This window comes from Mauremys mutica, unplaced genomic scaffold (assembly GCF_020497125.1).
Source record: "Mauremys mutica isolate MM-2020 ecotype Southern unplaced genomic scaffold, ASM2049712v1 Super-Scaffold_100199, whole genome shotgun sequence".
NCBI lineage: Eukaryota > Metazoa > Chordata > Testudines > Geoemydidae > Mauremys > Mauremys mutica.
The window spans coordinates 756,837-768,126 of record NW_025423286.1 but is presented as its reverse complement, the minus strand read 5'-3'; the positions used below and the strand labels follow the sequence as shown (position 1 = coordinate 768,126).

Below are 11,290 nucleotides of genomic sequence, written 5' to 3'. Positions count from 1 at the left end.
GGAGTGAGAGCAGAGCCCTGGCACTGGGCAGGGCAGCCCTGATGGAAATTGAACCCATTGTGCCCTTGAGGCCCTGATCCAGAACCTCTGCCAGGCCAGCTTGTGCTGCTCGGACGCGTCTCTATTCTCCAGCGAGGATTCAAAGCTTTTCTCTGCTCCATGGAAACCCCTGGGAATTGAGGCAGAGGTCTCCTGCAGGATAAATCATCCGTGCCCGGCAGAGCCCCAGTCCCCTCCTCCTGGGCACAGGGGCGTTGCACACGGCACCCTCCGACACGCAAACACACCCCTTTTGTGAAGGAGAATCATCTCTGGGATATTTGGGGGTCAACCCCCCCCCCACCTCCTCCCTGCAAACCTTCTCCGGGCTTCAGTGAGGGGAATGGGGGCGTGAGGGGCTAGTGCGGTAACAGCAGCAGCGTGGCTGTGGGGCTCGGCCGGTGGCTTGGGCCAGTCCACCAGAGCATGAACCCAGCCGACCCCAGGAAATGGACCCGGGTCCACCAGCCCAACCCACCACAGCTGCTGCTGCAGCTGCCCCCATTAGTGCGTGAGCTCTTCCCACATGACCACGTTGGGGAGAAAGCCCCCATCTGCAGGGGAGACTCCCCTGAGTGCCTTGCAGGGTCTGCCAGCTCCCCTGGCTGACCTGCACTGCTGGGGGTCAGGGGGCTGAGTGACAGTGGGGCATTGGCTTCTGGGGTGGGTACTGTCCACTTCCTCCCCTTGCCAAGCCAAAACAGAGGTCCCAAACAAGCAAATGAAAACCACCTCGGCCGGCAGGGGAAGAGTTCCAGTCCAGTGCCTGGTGCATTCTGGGAGCAGGGGGGTGCAGAGAAAGGGCAGATAGGGGGCAGCTCTGAACACTTACCGCGCAGAACTGCCTGTTCCTGTCCCAACAGCCCCTGTTAACAGGTGGCTTTTAAGCCATAGCTTTTAATCAGCGCCAATAAATTGAAACAAACCCCTGTTAAAATCATTGCTGAAAGCCCAGAGTCCTTCACCCACATTCCTTAGGGCATTGGGTGTTTTCATTTCCTGCCTCAATTTCACTCAGAGACACAATTTCCTTTGCACAGCTCCATGAACAGCAAAACCCTCCCTGTGTCCTCTCTGGTCTGAGCCCGGAACATTCAATTCCAGTGAAACCCTTCTCTCCTGCAATGCAATTGTCAGACAGAGGGGACCTGGCAACCTGCATCCCTGCCAGGGAGATATTGGGCTCGGCTCTTTCTTTCGTGCTGCTGTTGTTTTAGTCCATGAAAACATTCAGGGATGGAATGCAAGGCTGAGTTCAACCCCCTGAAACATTTCAGTTCCCCAGAGAAATTCCTGACCCAGCTATTGGGAAGTGATAGGGTGGAGATTTGGATATGGAACAGTGGACTGTCTGAATTGTCCAGTGTGGGGAATGAACAACAACCTATAGCAATGGTTATTAACCACAAACACACTCTCATCATGCTCCAGCTGGAAGGGAATATGGGCAGTAACTCTTAGCCTGTTTGCAGACCCATGGACAACACTTACATTAATGCACAGCTGTGAGTGTGCCTTGGGGAAGCTGGTCTGAGCAATTTGAAGTGACACTTCTAGTGAGAACAGAAACATTGTGTTAGTAAAGCAGCTCTACGTCAAGTAGTTGCAGCTGAGTGGTTAAGGCAAATGTGGTCTAGAAAAACCATTGGGGTGTTCCCCCACACAGGTTTTGAAATCCTGCCAACTAAGAAAGCATTGGTGTGTGGTCAGTGCTGTTGTCTTAATCCCTGAGCATGCCAGTGGAGCAAGATCTGCTCTCACTCTGAGGCTGTTAATATGCTTTAAAATACTTCAGTAACACTGTGGCACAACAGCACAGTTGCCTACAGTGAGGGGAGGGGTTTTTTCGCCTTCCATCTCTGTAATAGCTTTTCTCTCTTGCAGACATCCATTAAATGGTTATTATCCCACTCTTCTTCCCTGGGGTAGAATGGAAGAGGAGAAATTCCTCTCTTAACATAGGATGCAAATGTCAGTTTGGTCTCTCTTCATGTTTTACTGAAGACTCAGAGAGAGGAAGAAACAAGGACACTGCCCCGAAGAGCATAGAGAGTTTGTTTTCATTTTGGTCTGTGACTATTAGCAGAAAGAGTGACGACCTAAGGGTCTGTCGCTACCACCCACCAAGGGGCTTGGATTTATGATGGTGGGATTAAAGAGCATCATGCTCTACCTAACCGAGGACTAGCTAGATGTTAAAGTCAGTCAACTGCCAAGTCACCGTGTAGAAGGAGCTGGAGGGGTGTTTATTTGTGAGCTGAAGTTCCCTGTTCTGACATTTTGCTTCTTCCTTCTTTCTTTCCTGATTTCGTTAGATGGTCTCCAGTGAGCAAACCGGAGCTGTCCCACAAGGCTGGTTTTAGATTGCTGCTCTCTATGCCCAGAGAGCTGGGGTTGATTTAGCATGCTGTCCGCCAATCAGCTGGTCAGAGTAACCAGCGTTGAAGGGTGTAATTTAGGATTTCTCCCCAACCAAGGGGAGGTGGCTGTTGGACTCTATCTAGTGGGGGAGAGTCTGAAATAAAGTTTCTCAGCTCCCCAGAGACGGGGTCCAAACAAGCTGGGTTGCCACACAACACATTTTTCACAGGGAATCAGGCACGGCCCTAAGGGAAAAACTCAAAAGAAGGCCCAGGCCCAGGAGTGTCAGAGAAGGAAATCACTGTTTTCCATTAAGAGGTGGGTTCGGGAAACCTGCAAGTCCTTAGATCCCTCAAGCACCTGATAGAACCATTTGTGGGGAAGGTCTGGGGAAGCGAGGAGGACAAGGTAAAAGGGAAAAAGGGCTGGCAGCTGTTGTGTAATCACCATGCTCTCCCAGCAGAAGGATCTGGAGGGGTCAGCGCTGTGGTTGCTTGTTCAGGACACAGAACTCACAAGATGGTAAAGCTCAGAGCCCTGTTTACACAGAGTTCAGAATGTGAGTCAGCTCTCACACCCAGGGGGAAGCAACACCCCTCCCCTTGGTCTCATATGCTAGAGCTCCCTATCAGCTCAGAGTCCTTCCCAGCAGGAGTGGGCTTGCTGAGAGGGTTGGCAATGGGGTAAATGCAAGGCAGAGGAGGATTGTTCGTAGCTGGGTTTTCTTTTGTGTTGCTCTGTGATCCTGCTGGAGGAAGCTGAAGCAGTCATTTGTGTTTGTTTCAGTGACTTTGGGTTGGGCTGAGGTTTTGTGACCCCTGATCACAAGGGGTTCTCATGCTCTTAGATCCCCTCAGGGAATGGAACAATGGATCAACTTCCCAAAGTGGCTAGAAAAGTAGCCTGAAGAAAGTGTAACATAAGTGAGAAGAAAAAACACACACCCTCAACCACTCCCTGGTTTGGGGGGGGGTCTAGTGGTTAGGATTTGGCATTTTCACAGCTAAATGGCCTGGGTTCAAGTTCCCAGTCAGAGGAAAAGTTATTTTAAACCAAAAAGCTTTACAGTTATTTTCTTCACATTGCAGAGTAAACTAAATCCATGGCGTTTTTCTTGAGTCCCCCATCTTCCCAAGTGTCTCCGTGGCAGGGCTGGCACCAATGCAGCAAGCAGGTTCCTGGGGAGGCACAAAGGCAGGTCTGGCCCTCTTGCTTGCTAGAATTGCCCCCCCCAAGAAAAGCATTAGTGGTAGAGCTGCTGCTGTAAAGTGCCCGACAAATTGGTGGGTTTTTTATTTTATTTTATTTCTATTTTTCGCTTTGGGGTGGGCAAAAACGCTGGATTCTGGCGCCTGCTACCAGGGAAGACTAATTTTGTTAAATCCCAGATGAGTGCAGTTCTAAATCAGTTCTCCAGCCTGAGTCCTTTAGGTCTTAATCCTGAGCCTATTGTCTCAGTCATGGGGCCATTTCCCGCCTCTCTTTCCTAACAGACGCACAATTTTCTTTGCACAGACACAGGAACAGGAAGAACCCCCCCCCCCCCCCCCCCCTCTTTCTCTGTCCCTTGTGCAAAGCAGGGGGCCAAATTTCCATGGAAACAATGGACAAGCCGGGGGCCCTGGCACATCCAGCCCTGGCCGTGAGAATGTTCCCTCGACCCTCTTTTCTTTATGCCCCTGTTTGTTTTTATTTCATGGATTGTCTGGGAATGGGGAAAAGCTGAAGTTCACATAAAGACTCTCCAGGTGGAGGGGGAAAAGGACCCTGAAAGTCTCAGGACCCAACCCCTGCTACCAGGATCACCGAGGTGCTGGGAATCTGCATGGGAAAGGGACTGTGTGAATTGTCAAGGTGGGGAATGAATAACAATTTACAACTAGATCCACCTCATTAACCACTGACACAAGCTAATCCTGCTGCAGACAGAAGGGAAACTGGGAGCGATTCTTTGCTGTTCAGCCATGGAAACAGTGACCCAATTGCACCACAGTGAATGTGCTGGGGAAAGCTGGACTTCGCAGGCAGTGGAAATAGCAGATCCTAGAAACACCTGGAGCTCCCCACACCACTTCTGCCACTAGGGTGAGATGTTGAGCTACTCACAGCACACCCCACCATGACCTTGAAGCACGGGGTGGCAGCACCCCCCACCCAATGCAGGGGAGAGGGCTGAGTGTATCTCTGCACCCTGAGCCCAGGGCACCCACTCTCTCTGCCCCACACATCGAATAAGGCCCTGCTGCAAAGTGACCTCTAAGAACCAGCAGCCTCCAGGAGAGCAGGATTGGCCCTCAGACAGGGGAATGAGTTTTTTGTGAAGCTTTTAGGTCACTGGATTTGCTGGAAATAGGAGGGCTCTGAGTGTGACCTATAGCACCCACAGTCTATCTGGGGATATAGCTCAGTGGTAGAGCACATGCTTGGCATGTATGAGGCCCTGGGTTCAATCCCCAGCATCTTCAGGTTTTTTTTCACCCTGTTTCTTTGCTCATGCCAAGAGGGGGTGTGGCCACCAGTCTCCCTGCAGTCAGGGGCAAGTGACAATTGCATGGAAGGTCTGTGGGGGCTTCTGCTCCAAAGTCACCTTGGTACATTTAAGATTCCCACCTGCTGTGCTGCTTGGGACAATGGTAGATGAGAAGGGCGAATCCTCCAGCACTGGAGGGAAAGGTCCCATCTGCACAGACTGAGAGGCAAGGAAACAGAGGGGCAGTCAGTGCTCAGAGAGGAGAGAGGTCAGTGATTTACACCCACCAGGGGACACTACCTTTTTGAGTATCACAGGGGTAGCTGTGTTAGTCTGGATCTGTAAAAAGCGACAAAGAGTCCTGTTGGCACCTTATAGACTAACACAGGGGTCGGCAACCTTTCAGCAGTGGTGTGCCAAGTCTTCACTTAAGGTTTCACGTGGCAGTAATACATTTTAACATTTTTAGAAGGTCTCTTTCTGTCTATAATATATAATTAACTAAATAAGTTTTTTTAAGTAAATAAGGTTTTTAAAATGTTTAAGAATCTTCACTTAAAATTAAATTAAAATGCAGAGCCCCCCAGAGTGGTGGCCAGGACCCCGGTCAGTGTGAGTGCCACTGAAAATTAGCTCGCATGCCGCCTTCAGCATGCGTGCCATAGGTTGCCTACCCCTGGACTAACAGTTAGTCTGTTAGTCTATAAGGTGCCACAGGACTTTTTAAAGAGACTAGGACTTCTCAGCTTGGAAAAGAGGAGACTAAGGGGGATGTGATAGAGGTATATAAAATCATGAGTGGTGTGCAGAAAGTGAATAAGGAAAAGTTATTTACTTGTTCTCATAATATAAAGAACTAGAGGCCACCAAATGAAATTAATGGGCAGCAGGTTTTAAAACAAATAAAAGGAGGTTCTTCACACAGCGCCCAGTCAACTTGTGGAACTCCTTAGCCTGAGATGCTGTGAAGGCTAGGACTATAGCAGGGTTTAAAACAGAGCTAGATAAATTAACAGGTATCAGAGTGGTAGCCCGTGTTACTCTGTATCAGCAAAAAGAACGAGGAGTACTTGTGGCACCTTAAAGACTAACAAATTTATTTGAGAAACAACTCTGACATAATCAAAAAGGTTGACAAAGGACGTGCTGTCGTCATCATGAATAGGTTGGAATATGAGCGAGAGGTTCCTAGGCACCTCTCTAACACCACATTCTACAAGCCATTACCCTCTGATCCCACTGAGAGTTACCAAAAGAAACTACACCATCTGCTCAAGAAACTCCCTGAAAAAGCACAGAACAAATCTGCACAGACACACCCCTAGAACTTCAACCAGGGGTATTCTATCCTGCAGGAACTGTGGGATAGCTACAGACATCAGTTGCCTCTCCCTCCATGAGCGTCCATTTCATTCTTTGGCTTTCTGGTACGCTTGTCTCAGCTCCTTAAGTTTCAACACTCTGTCGAGTCCCTGTTGTGGCCTCTGTCTACCATGGCCTTGGAGATTTTTTTCAAATGTTTTGGCATTTCGTCTTTTGGAACGGAGTTCTGATAGAACAGATTCATCTCCCCATACAGAGATCAGCTTCAGTATCTCCCGTACGGTCCATGCTGGAGCTCTTTTTTTATTCTGGGACTGCATGGTCACCTGTGCTGATCGGCGCTCCATGCTGGGCAAACAGGAAATGAAATTCAAAAGTTCGCAGGGCTTTTCCTGTCATCCTGGCCAGTGCATCCGAGTTCAGATTGCTGTCCAGAGCGGTCACAATGGTGCACTGTGGGATGGCACCTGGAGGCCAATACCATTGAATTGTGGCCACACTAACCCTAATCCAACATGGCAATGCCGATTTCAGCGCTACTCCCCTCGTTGGGGAGGAGTACAGATACCGGTATTAAGAGCCCTTTATATCGATATAAAGGGCTTCGTTGTGTGGACGGAAGCAGGGTTAATGCGATTTAACGCTGCTAAATTCGATATAAACTCGTAGAGTTGACTGGGCCAGAGAGAGCAGCAGGTTTCCCCTATTGTTTCCCGCTCTTGTTTTCTTGACTAGTTCCTCCCCTGCACACACACACACACACACACACACACACACACACACACACACACACACACACACACACACACACACACACACACACACACACACACACACACACACACACACACACACACACACAGAATAGCCCTAAGGAATTAGAATCACCTGCTGCCTTCCCCTGTCCTGCTGGATCCCCAAACGAAGATGCTCTTCAGCCTAAACCCATGTCCCCTCTTTTCCCAGTGCCCCTCAGACCCAACCCACAGCCCCTCCTGTGCTCACTGCTCCTCACTCCCAACCAGAGCCTGCTCCTCTTCACGCTTCTCCTCTGTCCCAACCCACAGCCCCCTCCTATTCGCAGTGCCCCTCAATCCCAACCCACAGGCCCCTCCTATTCCCAGTGCCCCTCAATCCCAACCCACAGGCCCCTCCTATTCCCAGTGCCCCTCAATCCCAACCCACAGGCCCCTCCTATTCCCAGTGCCCTCAATCCCAACCCACAGCCCCCTCCTATTCACAGTGCCCCTCAATCCCAACCCACAGGCCCCTCCTATTCCCAGTGCCCCTCAATCCCAACCCACAGGCCCCTCCTATTCCCAGTGCCCCTCTGTCCCAACCCACAGGCCCCCCTCCTCACGCTGCTCCTCAATCCCAACCCACAGCTCCCTCCTTCCCTCCAGCAGCAGGTGCTTCAGACCCCCTCAGGAAGATTTTCTTGCAAGGTTTCGGGTATGAGTCTGCATGTGGATTTTACAGTATGTTGGAAATAGGTTGAGTCGCTGGCCGAAATGATCACTTGTGGCTGGTGTTGGATTCCCAGTCTCCATGTTACAGGGGCAGGAGAAATAAAGGGTTGTTATCCTTGTTGTGTGAATCGAGGGCAGCAGAACTGTGCTTGGCAGACCCCGACTGAGGGACTCACCCTCAATTCAATAGCACTTGCTAGGCAGGGGACAGGGGTTCCAAAGCCAAGTGGGCTGGGGCTATGTCCACACTGCAATGAAACACCCACTGCTGTCCCGTGCCAGTGCAGACTCCCAGGCTAGGGGCATGGGGTGGTAAATTTGCAGTGTAGACATCTCCGCTCAGGCTCAATATCGGGCTCTGGGAGCCCTCAAGGTTAGGAGTGAGTTTAGCAAGTGAAAAAGGTAAAATGGCAGTGGAGTATTACCCTGGACTCAATGGCATTTCTCCATTGGTCTGTCTGCTTTGGGGCAGGGACAATAACACGTCCTGCTGCTTTTGTTATTTCAAAGGGCGTTTTAGCATTTTCATTCTCACACACGGTGCACAAAGCAGGACTCAACCCTCAGTGCAAACTAAATGAGCCGCTCACAGATTCTGGCAGCCACAATGAGCCATTTGGTGTGAGAGCCCAGACCTGCCCTGTCCCAGAGGAAGCAGGATCATCTGTGACAGGCTGGACCACTGACCTATCAGCTCTTAACTCTCAGTAATTCTGTTATCAGTGTAATTTAAACAGCCATACTGGGCTGGACCAAAGGCCCATTTAGTTCTCTGACAGTAGCCAATACCAGGTGCTCCAAGAGGTACTCAACAAGGCATCACTGGGAGCTGAACCCAGGATCTCCTGTTTACAAGGCAGGTGTTTTAGCCAGCTAAGCCATGGTGCCTGCCTGTGACCAAAATACAGTGTCTGCTCACACCTGACTCCTGCCATCCCCACTGGGGCCTGACAAGCTTTGCTTGTGTTTGGATTCTGCAAAGCAGAGGAGCAGGTGAGGTTTTCCTTGCAAGCTGTGTGTGTGTGTGTGTGTGTGTGTGTGTGTGTGTGTGTGTGTGTGTGTGTGTGTGTGTGTGTGTGTGTGTGTGTGTGTGTAAAGATCTTTGGCCAGGTCTGCACTACAAAGTTATTTCAGCATCATTATATAGCTCAGGTGTGTGAAAAACACACAACGCTCCCTCGGTCGGCAGCTTGTGACTGGGGCACACACTGCAATGCCACGTCTGGTGACAAAACTGCCCTGTTTTGGTGACAAAATAAAACCACCTCGATGAGAGGCCTAGAGCTTTGTGCAGCAAACTTAAAGTGACAAATTGTCAGTATAAATGCTGCTGGTCATTATATCACCATAACTGGTCTCCACCAGTATCCCACCGTGCCTGCAGTGAACTCACCTGCCCTGAATTCCTGCTATAGAGAACATAAGAACATAAGAAAGGCCGTACCGGGTCAGACCAAAGGTCCATCTAGCCCAGTATCTGTCTACCGACAGTGGCCAATGCCGGGTGCCCCTGAGGGAGTGAACCTAACAGGCAATGATCAAGTGATCTCTCTCCTGCCATCCATCTCCATCCTCTGACGAACAGAGGCTAGGGACACCATTCCTTACCCATCCTGACTAATAGCCATTTATGGACTTAGCCACCATGAATTTATCCAGTCCCCTTTTAAACATTGTTATAGTCCTAGCCTTCACAACCTCCTCAGGTAAGGAGTTCCACAAGTTGACTGTGCGCTGCGTGAAGAAGAACTTCCTTTTATTTGTTTTAAACCTGCTGCCTATTAATTTCATTTGGTGACCCCTAGTTCTTGTATTATGGGAATAAGTAAATAACTTTTCCTTCTCCACTTTCTCAACATCACTCATGATTTTATATACCTCTATCTTGTCCCCCCTTAGTCTTCTCTTTTCCAAACTGAAGAGTCCTAGCCTCTTTAATCTTTCCTCATATGGGACCCTCTCTAAACCCCTAATCATTTTAGTTGCTCTTTTCTGAACCTTTTCTAGTGCTAGAATATCTTTTTTGAGGTGAGGAGACCACAGCTGTACACAGTACTCGAGATGTGGGCGTACCATGGATTTATATAAGGGCAATAATATATTCTCAGTCTTATTCTCTATCCCCTTTTTAATGATTCCTAACATCCTGTTTGCTTTTTTGACCGCCTCTGCACACTGCGTGGACATCTTCAGAGAACTATCCACGATAACTCCAAGATCTTTTTCCTGACTCGTTGTAGCTAAATTAGCCCCCATCATGTTGTATGTATAGTTGGGGTTATTTTTTCCAACGTGCATTACTTTACATTTATCCACATTAAATTTCATTTGCCATTTTGTTGCCCAATCACTTAGTTTTGTGAGATCTTTTTGAAGTTCCTCACAATCTGCTTTGGTCTTAACTATCTTGAGTAGTTTAGTATCATCTGCAAACTTTGCCACCTCACTGTTTACCCCTTTCTCCAGATCATTTATGAATAAATTGAATAGGATTGGTCCTAGGACTGACCCTTGGGGAACACCGGACCTCTCCCTTTTCATAGCTCCAGAAAGTTCTGACAGCTGAGCTGCTATCTACACCGGGATTAGGTTGATAGAACTGCATTGCCAGCCTAAGTAATGTAATTACACCAACCTAATTTTGTAGTGCAGACCTGTCCAAAGAATCACACACACACCTTGGGAGCAAAACTTCACCTGCTCCTCTGCTTTACAGAAGCCAAACACAAGCAACACTTGTCAGGGCCCAGTGGGGATTGGCAGAAAGTCAGGTGTGGGCAAACACAATGCTTTAAATAATAGCAGGTACCATGGCTTGGCTGGTTAAAGCACTTGTTTTGTAAACAAGAAATGCTGGGTTCAACTCCTGGTGGTACCTTAAGGAGTGGCTTTTGGGGCACCTGGTATTGGCTACTGTCAGAAGACAAGATTCAGAGCTAGATAGACCTAAGGTTTAAATTACATTTGCAGGCACTGATAAAGAGTTACTGAAAGTTTGGGTGTTAAGAGCTGATAGGTCAGTGGTCCAGTCCCCTCAATGTGGTTTTAGCTGGAAACACACCAGGAGGACAAAGACTGAACTGAACTGATTCAGAAATCAGAAGAGAATAATAACAATAATACTTTCAAACCAAAGTTTCCAAACAGACTAGTATTGGTTTTTCAGTTTGGGGAATTTTGTTTTCTCAGTCAGACCTTGCCAAAGGAAGCAGGGAGAAAATGTTTGAGTTGCCTCCTTCAGAACAGCTTGGCCTAGATACTAGCTCTGGTTCACTGCTCTGGCCTTGCTCGGGTTGAGGGTATTTTAATAATTTGGGCTGGTCCCAGGGTGTTTGGAGGTCATGACGAGGATGTTACCTTTTGAGATAAAAATTAAGAAATACAGGAATAGAGAATTTTTCTTTGTTTATGAAATCTGGGATTTAGACATTTTATTTAAATCAATAGAGTTCTGAGTTTCTGAGAAGGTTTTTGTTTGTAAGAAGCAATATTGTACCAAAGGGGGAGATGGTTGTCTACAAAGGACAGGTAATGACTAAATGCATCCAATGAGGACGGGATTCAAACCCATGCATGCAGAGCACAATGGATTAGCAGTCCATCGCCTTAACCACTCGGCCACCTCATC

General features: G+C 48.6%; 2 non-coding genes across 2 annotated transcripts; one reads left to right on the top strand and one right to left on the bottom strand.

Annotated features, from left to right (window-relative positions):
• The first annotated feature begins 4,793 nt into the window (after positions 1–4,793).
• TRNAA-GGC lies at positions 4,794–4,865 on the top strand. Its single transcript has one exon. It is a non-coding gene; the product is annotated as a tRNA-Ala (tRNA).
• A 6,343-nt stretch (positions 4,866–11,208) lies between these two features.
• TRNAS-GCU lies at positions 11,209–11,290 on the bottom strand. Its single transcript has one exon. It is a non-coding gene; the product is annotated as a tRNA-Ser (tRNA).